Source organism: Typopeltis vanoorti, chromosome 19 (genome assembly GCF_054136105.1).
Source record: "Typopeltis vanoorti isolate ZY-2024b chromosome 19, IOZ_Tvanoo_1.0, whole genome shotgun sequence".
In the NCBI taxonomy this organism is placed as follows: domain Eukaryota; kingdom Metazoa; phylum Arthropoda; class Arachnida; order Uropygi; family Thelyphonidae; genus Typopeltis; species Typopeltis vanoorti.
Window position 1 is genome coordinate 90,049,194 of NC_143567.1, and position 18,049 is coordinate 90,067,242.

Consider the following 18,049-nt stretch of genomic DNA (forward strand, 5'->3'; position numbering starts at 1 on the left):
TGTTATTAATATGAGATGAATCAAGTGATATTTCTTTAGATTCAATTATTCTTCTTTCCAGTTCATCATAGCACACATGGATATTAGAGGTTTTTTTGCCAGTCAACGATGTGTTGGTGGCCATCATCTGCGTTGATGGAGAAGAGAACGTGGCTAGAGAGAGCGCTGGCTCTGGTTCTATTGTAAGAAATGTCTCTTTGATGTTCTTCCATGCATAAAAGGATTGACTTAGCAGTTTGGCTGTAATATGGTTTGCCACAATCACTCAAAATCTTATAGACTCCTGGATACTGAATAGGAAGATGTTTCATTTTAGGTCTGCTTAGTATGGAGCGAAGTTTAGGGAACGTAGTGAAGCAAGTTCTAATGTTGAAGCATTTTTTTCTGAAGCATTTTTGCCAGTTTCAGGGAGAGAGAGCTGATGTATGGTAACGAAATAAAACCTCTTGGTGGAGAAGAATTTTCAAGAGCAGTTGAGTGGGGGACAGAGAGAAATTTATTAATCTTTTTAAGAGAGAATCCATTGTTAACAAAAGACTTTTTAAGAAAATTGAGTTCATATTCAATTTCTGTTTCATCTGTTAATAAAGATCTGGTACGATGTGCCAGGGTTGAAATAATACCAAACTTTTGTGGAGGGTAGTGATGGGAAGAAGCATGTAGGTATCTGTCTGTGTGAGTGGGTTTTCTAAAAATGGAGATTTTGATGTTCTCACCGCAGCTCGTAAGTTTTAAGTCCAGAAAAGGAAGACATTCGTCGGATTCTAGTTCACAGGTGAAGTTGATTTTCTGATGAAACTTGTTGAGGTGGTCCAGGAAAAGGTTGAGGTTCTTGATACCGTGTTCCCAGATGAGAAATACATCGTCAATGTAACGATACCAAACTTTAGGTTTAAGAGGTGAGGAATTAATAGTTTTTTCTTCAAAATCTTGAAGAAATATGTCAGCAAGAATCAGAGAGAGCGGGCTGCCCATAGCTAAACCTGAGTTTTGTTTATAAATCTTGTTATCGTATTTGAAGTATCCTGAGTTCACACAGTGAGAAAGTAAGGAGAAAAATTTCTTGGATAGTTATACACAGTTCTACCAAGTAAATAATGAACATTAATATATATATATATATATATATATATATATATATATATATATATATAATTAAAATACTGCAGAAAGGTATTTTTGAACAACAGTTTTTTAATATCTTCAGATAACTGTTTCCTAAATATGAGATACTGATGTGGAATTAATCTGATTTAGTTATGCTGATGTAGAATGTCTTCATGAGAAATCAGAAAATGATAAATTTATTTGTATGGGGTTCCCCCCCCCACCATTCCTTGACTGTCTCTTAGGACTGGTTGAGCCCTCCTAGTGAGGGATTAAGTATGTATTTTATGACTGTAGATCTATGTTTGTGTTCTTGTTTGTTCTGAGGAATAAAAAACTCGAGTTTGCAGGTGAAAAAACCCTCCATTTGAGACTGGCTAACTCACCTTTACTCAAAAGAGACCAGATAAAGATTCCTCATTTCATGGATGGGAATCGAGCCCAGGTCTTTCCAACCAAAGGGCTTCATCTATGACTGAGCTATGGAAGCTTAATGATAAATGAAAAGTCATGTTATTGTTTTTACTATTTCTAATCAACTTTTTGATATAGATAGAGACCTGGGTTCGATTTTTAATCCATGACATGAGGAACCTTCATCTAGTCTCTTTTGACTAAAGGTGAGCTAGCTGGTCTCATACGGAAATAGAGGATTTTTTCACCTGGAAACTCAGGTTTTTCACCCCTCAGAACAGGCAAACCAGCCCCATGAACACGCACCCACAGACAAGACACTCCTGGAATAAGGATTAATCAACCTATTCCATAGGATTTTGGTTTCGAATGCCTACCCAGTGAAATGTGGGTCCACACATGAGCATAAATAAACAACAGTAATCAACTTTATATGCTCTCTTCTTTATAGATGGAGCATAAGGCAGAAACAGAACACCTATGAGAGAGTATGTAAAGCTCTTTGTCACATTGACTAATAGGAGAATGGAGGTACTTAAAACATTGTAGAACCTCAATGCAAACACAGCCATTTGATTAGATGGTATGTTGGCCCATATATGACAACAATATGCAAGGGAATTATCAGCTCCTCTGTTAATTTAAGCCTAGCACAGGGTGGATAGGAATATAATGTCTATATGGGACAACACGGTTTTGTGAAGAGTAGATCTTGCCTTAGTAACTTGCTTACTTTTCATAATAAAATGACAATATAGTTTGATAAGAGAAATGACTACTTAGTGATATTGGTAGACTTTGCAAAGGCATTTGACAGGATTCCATGTAGAACTCGGATGCATAACTTGGAGCAAATGGGGATGGATATGAAACTGATGATTTGGATTAGACAGTGGCTGATGGACAAATATCAAAGAGTGGTTTATTATTATGTAACACCTCCAGGGAGTCCAAAGACTCATTGAGGGAGGGCACCTACTCTACAACTCTCCTTCTCCACCACTCCACCAGCCGTAACTACTTTCATCATCTACACCAACACCATCTAACACTGACCACCACCACTAGTATTTTCACAGATAATCCAAATATCCATGCCCATGGCGGGATTCGAACCTGCAGCCTTTTGGCTGGAGAGCAGATACACTGACCACTCAGCCAACCAGGCTGGCATGAAGTTGAGTCTAGGAAAAAGCCAGTGATGTACCACAGTTCTCAGTACTTGGTCCTCTGTTGTTTATTTTGTGCATCAGTTATTTAGAAAATGATTTGACAGGAAATATTGTTTGTTGATAATGATAAAGGAAGAGCAATAGTAAATGAAAGTGATGCACAAATCCTGCACGAAAACTTAAATTAATTAGCAGTGTGGGCTAAGGTAAATGCTGCAAGTTTAATGTGGTCAAGTGTAAGATGCACTTTGGGAAGAAGAAGAGATCACAAGTTGTGTACTATATATTGATAGAAATGAACTGCAGGAAACTGATGAGACCTGGGACTTAGGGATGATTGTGGACAGGAAGTTGAAGTTTAGAGGGCATATTGCAAAGGTACCACATAATCTGATGTGATTATAAGACTCTAATAAGGCCACATCTGAACTTCTGTGCACGAATCTGGACAGCCAGATTCCATGGGGATGAACCATTGATGGAGAAGATCTAGAAGGAGTGATAAAGATTGTTGCATCTCTATAGAATGCTCCTTATGAGAACAGATTGAAGGCTATGGGCATCAAAAATTAGCTGATAGGCAAAAACAGAGAAGCATATAAGTTATTAAAAGGGGTTTTATAGGATTGACACTGAAGACATTTTTTAGTACATGGCAGGAATGGAGAGAATGAGGGGTCATCCATAGAAACTATGTAAGAACATGGTTAGCCACGAGTGTTGGTACTAAAATTTTTTGCTTGGAGGGTGGTGAATAGGTAAAATGAGTTGCAAAGATGGTTGTGAGTGCTTCATCAGTGAATGAGTTTAAGGAGAGAGATGATAGGTATTGTTTGAATAATGGAGTGCCCATGATGAGTCTTCTGACTCCATGGAGATGCCCATATAATAATAATAATAATAAATTAACTATTCAGTCTCCTTCAAAAATAAAGCAGCTAATTCAAGAAGTGACCATCTTATCCAGAAAAAATTACAAACCATATGAGTTATTTTCTGAAACTTTTAATGGGTAATTAATGTTTCCATTCATCTATTTATTACAGAAGAAATCAAAGTTCCATCTAAGTAAAGGTATGGAATATACTGTAACTCGTAAACAGATTCCATTTTCTGATTTCATGATCAATACTGAGAGAGACATTCATGATGAAACTGCTAATACCTTAAGATTTGAATCTATTCAAATTTTATACAGAGCCAGTATCTCCAACCATCACTGCATTATAAATAATGAATTTTTAGCTGTCCATTTGTTGGTCACAAAGAATATTACAGAATACTCTTCAACTTTTGAAGAATAAATTTTTCCTGATGTTATCAAACTTATACATTTTGTTATGCAAATCAAGTTATTTCAGAGTACAAAGGGAAGTTTTTGCAACAAGTAGAAGAAACAGTTACAAGCAGTCTATTTCACTAAACTTGACAAATTCCTTAGTGGTTCACTAGAACAACCAGTATCTGCTATTGTACTATTTCTCAACCTCATGTTTTCTATCATTTTGTTATGATACTTTTGTCATGCGGTGTTCAAAAGATGACTTTCAGAATTTCTTTTGAAAGTCATCTTTTGAATGACCATTAAAAGAAATGAAATCCATAAGTGCATCAAATTTACTTTTGAACTTGAAAATTACACTCTGCTTTTATACATTATCTACCTTATAGATCTTAAGGGTTTTTTTTCCCTATTTATATAAATCCTATTTTTACTAGAAGATATATATTCATGCAGAGGCATGCCGGCCATATGTGCAATGTGTGCGATGCACACAGGCACCAGGATAGTAAAGGTGCCAAAGAGGAGGAAATACTTTAAAAAACGTTTTTTTAAGTGATTTTTTTATTGGAGGGGGGGGGGTGCCAACTAAAATTTTGCACACAGGTGCCAGACACTACTGGCGTGCTACTGGGTATAGGGGTGCCAACTGAAGTTTTGCACACAGGCGGCAGACACTACTGGCGCGCCCCTGTATTCATGTAGACTTCTGTTATCCTTCTAGCCAGAAATTTAAAATCTGTAAAATCACTAGGATATGAACCGCATCAGAGTCCATGTCATTTCCTGTGCTGAGGATACTTTAATTTTTAAAATTATAAACAGAGATGTTGCTTTAGAGTTTAAACATAATTCTCTAAATGACTTGATTTTAGCATACTTTAACTGTTTACAATGAAGTCACTATGTTTGCTGTGATGATGCTAGTGATATAGAATAGAAAATCTTAAAGCTTCAAATTATTATTCACTTCAAGGTTTGTCAATGGATAGGATTTGTAGTCAGGAGGAAGAGAATGGATGAAAGTAAAGAGCCCTGTGGTGCCTGACATTATTATTATGTGACACCTCCAGGAAGTTCAAAGACTCATCAAGGGAGAGTGTGCCAACAGCATCGAACGATTGATCTCCTTCCAATTACTAACCATGCTCAAACTTGCTTAACTTTTTGCTGAGCCATTAGTAGCAGAGGCTCTACCAATCAACCAACCTTTGCTGACATTGGTGAAGAAATCTGAGGAGAGGAAGTTAGTGACCCACTTGCAAAGGGTAGAAGGTAGACCATAAGAGTCTGGTGTAGACTCCTCAAAGCATTAAATATTAGCCTTTAGTTTTGTATAGTTTATATTTTATTTATTTATTTTTATTTATATATTATATTATATTTTTATTTATATTTATATTATATTTCTCTAATATTAATGTTATCCATACTGACATATGGTTTGCTTTGGAAATAGAGGCTAACTATGGTATATTCTTTTCATACTCGGATGGAGGATGTCAATTCTCTGTCCTTCCAAAAGCACATTACCTGCATCAAAAATCTGACACATCAGAATCCTTTTCATCATGCACTTCATATTGCTTCAAGAAACACATCACATTTAGTCTACATTTCTACCAGATGGTTTTTTTTTGTTCAAAAAAGCCATAAGCAACTATTGGGAGGGGGGGGGGGGAGAAGCTTTATTTTTTGTCTTCTTTCAGGTCAGGAAGAAGTAAATCATAGTAAATCATATCTTCTGTCAGATTTGTATCTGAATGTATACTTAGGGCCTCTTGGTAATTGAATAAATTTTGATCTACCTGTATGAGATTTCTTCATTTCTTGTATCAGAAAAGGACAAGCTTTCTCTGGGGGACTTTATTTTTGTCTTCTTTCAGGAAGAAGTAAATAGTAAATCTCTTCTGTCAAAGTTGTATCTGAATGTATACTTAGGCCTCTTGGTAATTGAATAATTTTTGATCTACCTGTATGAGATTTCTTCATTTCTTGTATCAGAAAAGGACAAGCTTTCTCTGGGGGACTTTATTTTTGTCTTCTTTCAGGAAGAAGTAAATAGTAAATCTCTTCTGTCAAAGTTGTATCTGAATGTATACTTAGGCCTCTTGGTAATGGAATAATTTTTGATCTACCTGTATGAGATTTCTTCATTTCTTGTATCAGAAAATTATTATTATTACCCAAGACCACATGGAGTCAGACTCATCTGGGAGGTCCTTTTATCACACACACATCTCATCATACCGTGTCTTAAACACACTCAAACTCCTTGCAGACACCACAATCTCAGGGAAGGCATTCCAATCATTCACAACTCTGCACAAAAAAACCTGCCTCTCACTCCTCTACTCACACCCTCTTTATACAGTTTCCAGGGATGACCTCTGGTTCTCCCCTGATCTCCCACTATTCTCTGTAGAACTTCTCCACCATTGATCTTGTAACAACCCCTTACCAACTTGTAGGTCTCTATCATATCTCCCCTCTTCCTTCTCTCCACCAAACTCTGCAAATTACATCTTCTCAATCTTTCCTCATACTCAACATTCCAGAGGTCAGAAACTACCTCAGTCAGTCGCCTTTGGACCCTTTCCAACATCTCTTCATCCTTCTGAAAACCCGGTGACCAAATCTCGGCACAATAGTCCATGTGTGGTCTTATCAAAGCCTTATGCAATGGAACAAGAATCTCCCTACTTCTGCACATCAGTGTCCTCCGCATCATTCCCAGAAGTCTTTGTGTTGTCTTCACAATTTTGGCGATGTGTCCCCTATATTTTAGATCCTTATCCACTATCACCCCCAGATCTCTTATTTCCTCTACCTCCAACAATATATTCTCACCAAGCATAAATTCTGCATCCCATCTTTGTTTTCCAAAATTTAAAACCTTACATTTTGCAACATTGAACTCACATCCTCATTTGCTTGCCCAATCACTCAATTTATTCAAGTCTTCTTGCAAGGCCACAAAATCTTCACTACTCTTTATGGTTCGTCCCAACTTTGCATCATCTGCAAACAACTGAATATCTCCATCCAAATCTTTGCCAATATTATTAATATACAAGTTAAATAGTAATGGCCCTAAAACAGATCCCCGAGGCACTCCACTAGTGACTTTCCTTTTCCTGGAGATTGCACCCCCATACACAACTTGTTGATACCTATCAGATAGCCAGTCTCCAATCCAATGCACTAATCTAATATTCAACCCCATCTGCTCTAGTTTGACTGTCAACTTATCATGAGGTACTCTATCAAAAGCTTTTGCGAAATCCAAGTATATTACTGTGTATCCTTCTCCTTTGTCCAAGGAAGCAGTCACTTTATTGTAATAAGTAAGTACATTATAAAACATGACCTCCCTTTAGCAAATCTGTGCTGTCCATCAAAGATTATATCATTGTTGTCAACCCAACTCTGGATCCTAGTTCTCAGAAGCTTTTCCAACAACTTAACTGGACAAGCTTTCTCTGGGCCAACCCAGGTGTTTACTAGAGTACTTGTTCCTGTGGTTTATCCTATTTTGGCCAATCTGGAAGATCCATCACTTTTCATCACAAAAAATGTAATGCACTATCTCCTCTGAATACAAAATTCTCTCATTAAAAAAAAAAAAAAAATTGGGGCCATATTCATTGTATTCTTTATGAAAAAGATTATACAGGGAGAGTGTTAAGAAACTATTATATCATTCCAGTCTTAATAGTCTGATGAATTACATGTATTCCCATTATGACAAATAGTGCTCCCTGATTCTACTTTCCAGATGTTTTGTGACTTTATTTTTTTCAATAGCATACTTACTAGAACATTAGTATTATCTGACTGCTGTTGTCTTATATAATGATCACATGCATTGCTTAATTTTCTTTGTCTATGTTTCAATCAGTTCATGCTGAAGATGCCTATGAAACAAGGAGAAATTCTGTATTATAAAAATTATTTTTTTAATGGAAGTTATCCCTTACCAGGTATTTTATAATATGTCTACTTATATTTTTTTTGTAAAATGCCTATGAAACAAACAGAAATCTGTATTATAAAAAATTACTATTTTTTAATGGAAGTTATCCTTACCAGTTATTTTTTATATACATTAGTACTGTGAGTAGGCTAAGGGTTTTTTTTCTATTGTAATTAATTTTATAATTTTTATTTATTTTTTATATGGTTTTGAAACCCTGTGAGACCAAATATAGAACTTTATGAAGCTACTTCAGGCCTCCAATGAGCATGGTGGTCTCACACCAGGTAGTAAAATTCATCTCCCGCCTAAGGACAATCACAATATCCATGCCCATGGTGGGATAAACCTGCTGGTCTACTTATATGATGCACTGTCATTTATTTTTGGCCATACATCAATCTTATTTTCCTATTAATGTTCATTCCACGAAAGGCAAATTGGCCAAGGAATACATGCATTTAATAGACATAATACGCTGACTAAGTGCCTTAGTTGCTTCATCCATAATTCAAAACAACAGCCCTGTTAATGTATTAGGCCAGTAACATGTTATCAAGTAACTGAGCTTCCATAAATATAATTTATGCTAGGAGTAGGATGGTTAATTCCATCTTTGTCATATACAGAGTGAATCCTTTACTAGAGGAGGAGGTATTAGAGCTGTTGCACAAAGCGAATAAGAATTCAGCAATAGGGACTGATGGGAGATCAGCATGGATGTTAAAAGAGTGTTCAATTCAACTGGCTATTCCTTTAACTAGACTATATAATTTGAGTCCCAGAACAGGGAAGATTCCACAAAAGTGAAAGAATATATAGTAATCCCATTGCACAAGGGTTGTGCAAAGACCAGTGTATCCAACTATCGACCATTCAGTATCTCAGGAGTGGCAGTGAAGATTTTGGAATAGTTGGTTAGGGCTTGCATTCAGAAATGGATTGACAGAGAATCTCTACTTTGCAATAAACATCATGGGTTTAGTAAGAGAAGGTCTTGTTATAGCAACTTGCTCACATTCTATAATAATGTTACCATTGAGCTAGATAAGGAGAATGGATACACGATGATACTTTTGGATTTTGGTAAGACTTTTGACAAAATACAACATGGAAGATTGTTGCATAGATTGGAGAATATGGGTTTGGATTATTAAATATTAGCATGGATAAGATGATGGCTGACTGACAGATATCAAAAAGTGGTATATAGGAGATGTGAGTTTGCAGAATTTAATAAAAAAAATAAAATACTAAATAAAAAAAATAACCAGTAGTGTACCACAAGGATCACTTGTTGGTTCACTGATATTTAATCTGTACATTAATGATTCTTGTAGAAAGGCTTATACGTGGGTAACACATGACTATTAAATTATTTAAGGAATTCACAACGTATGCTGGAATATTAATTAAAAGAAACTTTAATAAATACTTCCTATGTTTCGGCAATGTCACATTGCCATCTTCAATGGGAACATACAAATATGACACGTGCATGCAGGCACTACAAAAAGCAAATGAGGCAGAAGAGAGAAACTACTGTTGTTCCTAGTCTTAATGGTCCCTTAGTGGGCTATATTGGGTTGTCTTGACTGTTGGGCTGATGTTCTTGTGATGCAAGCTTCCCACATTTGGGACAGTCTCATGCACCCAAATTTGTTGAGGTTTGGAAAGTTTTTTAGAGCTGAGGCTGATTCTATGAATAATCTTTCATATTTAAACTTGCTGTGGTGTATTAACATGGTTTCTTCCAATGTATTCTGTGGCGGGTATCTAGAGCATGGTCTGCAAGCCGAGAGTGACTGTACTGGTGAAACCAGATGTAGTCTTTATGTTCAGAAATCCTGACATTTGCTGTCCAGCCTGTTTGGCCAAAGCAGGACAGTTTACAGCTGCAAGGGACCTGGTATACCCCAGGTAGGTCTAGGGGAAGTGGTTGGTCTTTGATGGAGCGGATAAGGGATGCCAATTTTTTATATAGTTTGTAACAAGAAGTTAGGTCATATTTTTTAAGATTTTGGTTTTTTTTCCAAGGTGCCCCGGATATAGGGAATGGTGATGGATTTAGTGTAATCTTTGTTATGAAGGGGGGGGGGGGGTATCTAGTTTTAATATTTTTTGGGGGTTGTAGCCATTGGCTAAGAAAGTATTAAGGATGTGGTTTAGTTCAGTGACTAGGGCATTGTCATCTGAACAGATTAATTTTGCCCTGTTATATAGTGTTTTTAAGGATTCTAGGAACAACAGTAGTTTCTCTCTTCTGCCTCATTTGCTTTTTGTAGTGCCTGCATGCACGTGTCATATTTGTATGTTCCCATTGAAGATGGCAATGTGACATTGCCAAAATATAGGAAGTATTCATTAAAGTACATTAATGAATTCTTTTAATTAATAGTACATTAATGATATTGGGAAAGATTTGACACAGGCGACATACAGCTATTTGCTGATGATGCAAAGATAGGTAGGGTAATCAGGAATGCTGCTTGATGTGCAGTACTTGCAAAATGATTTGAATAGACTGGAATTGTGGGCATGGGAAAATGCATGTCAGTTCATTTGTCAGTAAATGTAAAGTCATGACTTTGGCATGATTAGATATCCAATGCTGTATTATATTTGTGGGATTATGCCAGAAGAAGAGGCTAGGGATTTTGAAGTGTGTTAGATAGAAAGTTGAAGTTCAGGGGCCACATAGCAAAGATTGCAAATACAACTCAAAAGATAATTGCAATGCTGAAATGAACTTTGACATGTAAAGATAAGGATGTTATTTTGCCTCTTGACAAGGCCTCGATAAGACCTCACTTGGACTATTGTGTGTGCAAGTCTGGTCTCCTGATTTCGATTGTGATTCTGATACAGTGGAGAGAGAGAGCAAAGGAGAGTGTTAAAAATGATATCAGGATTGTGGAATACTGATTATGAAGACAGATTGAGAATTTGTAGACTGCAGACACTAGCAAATATGATTGAGACTTACAAACTTCTGAAAGGGTCATACAATGGAAGCCGAGAATAAATGCCTCTAAGAAGGGTGTGAGATCTAGATTTTTTTTTTTTTTTTTTTTTTCATAGAGTGGTGTGATTTGAATGGATTGTCATTGGATGTTGTATATGCAAACAATGTGAATGAATTCAAGAACAAGTATGATTGCTTGTGCGTGTAGTATGTGGCCTCTCTCAATGAGTCCCTGACACCCTTGAGGTCTCTCTTAATAATAATATTTGTATATTTGAGTCTACAGTTCACCTCTGAAAGCTGCTTGACTGATTCTTTTTTAAAACTTTCTTATGGAGTTTTCCTTTCAGTATCATTCTGCTGAAAAAAGTAAATAGACTTTGCAGTTCATAAGTATGTGACTAAGAGTTTCTAAGGGAGAACATCAGAATAAGATGATACCATTTATTTTAATTGATTGTTTCATCCTAATTGCACAGGATTTCTTCAGGTGTAAACATACAAACTAGTAAACTAGTAGATAAAAAAGTAAGGACTAACAAAGGTGAGAACTGCTTTCAGTTATACAAGAAACTGATGTTATTTTAAAATACTTCTAATTGTTCAGAACATTGTGCGTGTTTGTGCATTCACGTGAATGTGTTTGGCTAATGAAGGCCAGGATGTAATTAGACAAGTTTATACTTGGGTTAATATTTAGATGTTTAGGATCTAATGCCATCTCCAAAGGCTACCAGATTTTTTTCTACATTGTATCATAGCAATGATGTAATAGTTCAGATTTATTCAGCAGAAATTGATGTCTCATTTTGCGAAGTGTCTTTTGGGTCAATTGAAGAGAGTACATGTGGTGACAAATATGAGGCTTCACTCCTATGATATTCAATATCTCGAATATGTTCTTCAATACATTGTTCAATTGATTTTTCTGTCGGTCCGTAGTAAGATGACCAGCAATTGCACCATAGCTGATAAACACCCAGTTATTGAAGTGGGCTATGTTGTGGTTTTGTGGATCGGAGTAGTGATTTCCTTAGTATTTTTGCTAGTTTTATGAAAATAGAAGGAATATATGGAAGCATGATGAATCCTCTGTTTTCTTCTTCGTTAGAAATTTCTCTGGTTTTATGTTGGTTGAATAGTCTGGAGATGATGTTGTCATGATAGCCATTTTGAAGGAAAGCGTTTCTTAAATGGTGAAGTTTTTGGGCTAGTTCATCCTTGTCGGTAATGAGTCAGCAGGCTCTTGCTCTCCTAGTGTGGAAATAATAGCAATTATTTTTAGGTCTGTAATGATGGGAGAGGCATGTAGATATCTCACTATGTGTAGGCTTTTGAAATATAGACTTTTAATTTTCCCAATTCCTTAGTAGAATATCTCCAGAAATGGGAGTGAACCATTAGATCCTAATTCATAAGTGAATTTTATGTTAGGATATTCGTGATTTAGGTACTCATGAAAAAGCAGAAGTGAATGTAGTCCATGGTTCCAGACTAAGAATATATCATCAAACTTACCTTTTCCATAATTTTGGTTTATGATGTTATTCTTCTAGGACCTTGTTTTTTTGAATGCTTCCTTATAAAGATTTGCTAAAACTGGCAAAAGAGGACTACCCAAAGCTAGATCAGAGTTCTGTTGGTATATATTGTATTTTTATATTTAAAATCTCCAGATGAAATACAGTGTTTCAGAAGTGCCATAGCCTTCTTAGAGAATTTATCTTGTAGTAGTTCAAGTACATCATCAGTAGGAACATCGGTAAACAGATAAACTATATCAAAGCTTGCTAAAATGTCATGTGCATCAAGGATAATATTGCTGAATGCTTTAAACAAAATGTTTGGAGTTTTTAATACAAGATGGTGATTGTCCTATAGTCTGGCTAGATGTTTGGCAAGAAGGAATGTTGGAGAATCTATCCTTTCTATTATTGGACATAGAGGTATGTCTACTTTATGAATTTTGGACGTGCTGTATAGACATGGAGGAAGAGGATGAAGAGATCAGAGAGTTAGTCCGGTTTCTCTGTTAAACTCGTAGGTTGTTTTCAAAAGGTTATTGGTGCAATTTTAAAGCTTTCTAGTAGGATCATAATCCATAATGGAGTAAATGTCAGTATTAAGAAGCCATCTAATTTTATTATTATTATACAGGCACCCCCCATGGAGTCCAGAGACTTATCGCAGGAGACCCAATTTATCCACACAATCTATCACCTCTTCTTGAACACATCAACAGATAAAGCACTCACAACTGACTCTGGCAACCCTCCACTCATTCCTGGCTCTCCAAGCAAAAAGTGCTGAGTGCTGAAACATTTCCCCTGCATCTATCCTATAAAACCCTTTAAGCAACTTAAATTTTTCTATCATATCCCCTCTTTTTCTCCTACCAACCAACTTCTGCAATCCACACACCCTCAATCTATCCTCATAGGGAACATTCCACAGACCACTCACCATCTTGGTCCCTTGCCTCCAAATCATCACCACCACTTCCTCATCCCCGAGAAACCTAGGGGATCAGATTTGAGCACAGTAATCCAGATATGGGTATATCATGGCCTTATAAAGAGGAATAACAACTTCCTTATCTCTACTTGTTAATTTGTTCTTCAGTAGCCAAGTAATCTTATGGGCTACCTTAGCAATATGTCTTCTAAACTTTAACCATGTCTACCACCATCCTTAAATTTCTAACTTCATCTATTTCCTGGAGTACAGTGCTATCAATGTGATACACGGCTTGTAATCTATTTATCCCCAAATGCGTAACTTTACATTTCTCGACGTTAAACTTACACTCATTAGCATTTGTCCATACTGACAACCTATTTAAATCGTTCTGCATGTTCTCTTTTTTTTTCGCTTTGATTAACTATCACTCTACCTAATTTTGCATCATCAGCAAACAACTGAATATTTCTTTTCAAGTTATTTCCTATATCATTTATGTACAAATTAAACAGCAATGATTCCAGCACTGAACCTTGTGGCACACTTGTTTTCACCTTGACTCTGCTCCTCCATATACCACTTTTTGATATCTTTCCAGCATCCACCCTCTTATCCACTTAACCAGTGTCACATCCATCCCCATTTGTTCTAATTTGCATAACAGAGTTCCATGTGGTATTCTGTCAAATGCCTTTGCAAAATCTAGCAAAATCATTGTGTAGCCATTTCTTTTATCCAACTGAACTTTTAGTCTATTATAAAAAGTTAGTAAATTTAGTTAGTAAATTTACTAATAATTAATAGTAAAAGTTAGTAAATTGTGTTGTATGAAAGGAGAGAAGGTTAGCACTCCCCTTGATAAGGACGGACCGGCCTCTGGGCCTAATACATATAAGGTTAAGGCACTGCCACTTACTTCGCGGCACTTAACCAGTTTTGAGGGTACAGAGACGAGTGACCAAGATGATAGCAGGTCTGTGGAATGAACCTTATGAGAATAGGTTGAGGATTTGTGGGTTGCAGAAATTGGACGATAGGCGAAGGAGGGGTGATATGATTGAGACATAGAAATTACTGAAGGGTTTTTATAAGATTGATCCAGAAGATATTTTTGAAAATATGACTGGTGGTGGGAGGACTAGGGGCCATGCATGGAAGCTGGGCAAGAGCGTGGTTGACAAGGGTGTTAGAGCTAGATTTTTTACTTGGAGAGTGGTGAATGAGTGGAATAAGCTTCCAGAGTCTGTTGTGGGTGCTACAACCGTGAATGAGTTCAAGGCAAGATATGATAGATACTGTGTGAATGTTGAATAGTTGTTCCAGATGATGTTAGGGCCTCCCTCGATGAGTCTGTCGACTCCTTGGAGTTTCCCGGAACAATAATAATAATAAATTACTAAAGAATGACTAACCCTTCACAAAGCCATGTTGACTCTCATACAATATCATATTTTTATCTACCATTCTTGAATTCTCTTTTTTGCCAATTTTTCTAGTACTTTTACCACCATGCCTGAGATACTGATTGGTCTATAATTTGCTACTGCAGTCTCAGAACCTCCCTTATAGTCATATTTTATAGTCATAGGATCACTATGTGTGTGATTATTGTGCACAGATTTGGTCACTAAGTAACAAGGATATGTTAGAAAGGTCCAGAGAAGATTCACAAATCTTGTGGTCTTTGGAATGTGGAGTACTAGGACAGATTGAGAGAATGTAAATTGCCAAGCGTGAATAGGAAGAAGTGGCGGGGGGGGAATACGATTGCGACATATAAGCTAGTCAGGGAGTTATCAGGTTGACATGAAAGAGATTTTTTATAGAATGGGGAAGTAGAACAAGAGGCCATTGCTGGAAACTGCATAAAGAGAGCGTGAACAGAGGAGTGAGGAGAAGGTTCTTTGTATGGAGAGTGGTTGGTGAGTGGAGTGCATTGCCTGAGTGTGTTGTGAATGTAGACACATTGAATCATTTTAAGGCACAGTTGGATGAGCATTGTGTGCAATAGTGTGTACCTCCCACGATGAGTCTGACTCCATGGAGGTCAGATGTTAATAATATATATATATATACACCACAGTTACTACACCTGAAAAAATAAAATAAATCTTTTAGTGAGTTGCTGAATTTTTTAATTAGTATACAGATGTGAAAGCCTTATGTATTAGAACAGAGTATTTTATTTATCTTCCTATATTCCTTTATTATATTGATGTTTAGGGTGATGTCTCTCTGAAAGTAAATACTCTAAGTACCTGCAATTTTGGAATATCATTGTGGGTAATCACTTGAACTTTCTATAGCGAATATATTTAATTGTAGTTCAGTGGGTTACTTCTAGGTGCAGTGGCTATTTATTAACAATGATGAATGCAACATGGAGATTTTGTGAAACAGTATGATCAAGGTGCAGTATATGAATACTGAAGTGTGCATAATCTGCTATTGGTCCTGTTTTGCTGTTAACTGTAAAGCTGTTATAGTTTAGTAATGTGTATATTGGCAAGAAAATCTGGCAACAGATTGCACATAGTATCTTCCATGCCTTGATACTGTTGAAGAGGAAAAAGAAAACTTTTTACATGCTTATGCATTTTTTGCACCATGTTCTAACTCATGAATAATTTTGACTTTTTTGCAAACCAAGACACTTTCTTTTAGTAAACGTTTCCAATGGAAGGGTTTGTTTTTAACTGATTTTACAATCATGGCAATGTTTGAGTGAAGTGCAGGAGGAGGGGCTGGAAATGTAGGTAGACTGGGGAAATCAGATGAAAGATGACCTTTGTATGTGAAATTTCACACTGTGGAACACTTTCACAATATAAGTTATAACAAGCTGTTATCATTGCATGAAAAGCACATCAGAAATTATTGTTTTTGTGTAAGCTCTTGCAGAAAGGAGATAGTACCCAATAATATTATTGTTTGACTGCATTTTTTCTGATTGGGTGCACAACAGTGAGAAGTATTATAAACATGTACAAATAAAAATTGATATAACCAGTTTGCATAATTATTTCCATCTCTTCTGCAACTCCCTGTGGCTAGATTTTGGTCCCTTCAGAAAATACAAAATACCAAAAAATTTGGTCCAAAATAAACCTAGAGTTGCATTTTGACTGTTTCATCTTTCACAAAAAATGTGTGCCTCTGCATCTAGTATCAAGGTATGACCTTGCTGAAAAATAAGCAGTGCAGATCCATAAACACATCATGTGAAAGCATTTCAGATACAGCTGACCTTGGTTATAATGAGCACCAGGAGACTGACAAAAGTTCCTTGTTATAACTATTACTCTTATATCAGTGATGAGTTATAAATCTACAACCTATTTTTTTTTTATTCTCAGTAACTCTATAAAAATAGATTTAAAAAACCAAAGAAGTATTAAAGAGAAAAAAAAAAAGTAATTACATACCTGTATATTATTTATATGAATATGTGTGTACAAGGTGTCCATAAGTCACAAAGAGGTTTAAAGATTCAGTAACTTTTTTTTTTATTATTTATTTATTTATTTTTAGTTGTTTTCCTTTTTTGTTATAATGAAATACAGAACTTGGAGATTTTTGTTATTAGTTATGAAAAAAAAAAACCACATTGCGCAAATGCCTTCCATTTATGACTTCACAAAGATGGGCTTTTTCTATGGCATATTCCATGACAGCTGTTAATGTTTCTGGCTGTTATGCCGCATGAATGTTCTCCAATGGTTACCTGAAGGAAAAGATGTATATGAACAAGTCCCAGACAATCCAACAGCTGAAGGAGAAAAGCTGTGAAAAAATTAGGGCACTGCAGCCAGAAACATTAATAGCTGTAATAGAACATCATAAAAAAAAAAGTTATTAAATGTTTAATCTCTTCATGACTTACAGGTCCCCTGTATAAACTACAATACACTTAATATTGAAAACAATTTACTTGTCCATAATTTTAAAACTATATACTTAATATTAAACATAGTTTATTTCTCTATAATTAAAAACAATATTAATTAATAATAAACACAACTTCAGTTAGTCTTTTTTAAAATCCAACATAACATAGTTATGTTGGTTTTTAAATTGATCCAGCCATCTACTGTTGCATACAAAATCACTGCATCTGAATTGTTTAGCAAATTTTTCTGCTTGAGCTTTCAAGATTGGATCATCTACCAAGAATCCAGTACTTCTTTGTGTTGTGAACAATTGAAGCAATGCTTCATTGGCATTTGCAAGTTCTAAACTTTCTAAATGTTTTTTTGTTTTGGTTATGTTGTTTTCCAGTGCCGATATGTGAACATCTTTATTCTTCCATGCCTTGATACTGTTGAAGAGGAAAAAGAAAACTTTTTACATGCTTATGCATTTTTTGCACCATGTTCTAACTCATGAATAATTTTGACTTTTTTGCAAACCAAGACACTTTCTTTTAGTAAACGTTTCCAATGGAAGGGTTTGTTTTTAACTGATTTTACAATCATGGCAATGTTTGAGTGGAGTGCAGGAGGAGGGGCTGGAAATGTAGGTAGACTGGGGATGGTTCCCAAGGACAAGATTAGGATATAATCCTGCCCGTAATCCAATGCAGGAGGTCATAATTGCTAAGTCACTCGTTTCAATTTTGTCAATTCCAAGAACTACCCAAGCAATTAAGAATGTTTGCATAGTTACCAAAATTT

At 35.9% G+C, this 18,049-nt stretch overlaps 1 non-coding gene across 1 annotated transcript; it reads left to right on the top strand.

The window, feature by feature from the left end:
* Window positions 1-14,196: 14,196 nt before the first annotated feature.
* On the top strand, window positions 14,197-14,316 carry LOC150096326 (U6atac minor spliceosomal RNA). The gene has a single exon (XR_016550000.1). It is a non-coding gene; the product is annotated as a U6atac minor spliceosomal RNA (small nuclear RNA).
* Window positions 14,317-18,049: the final 3,733 nt, after the last annotated feature.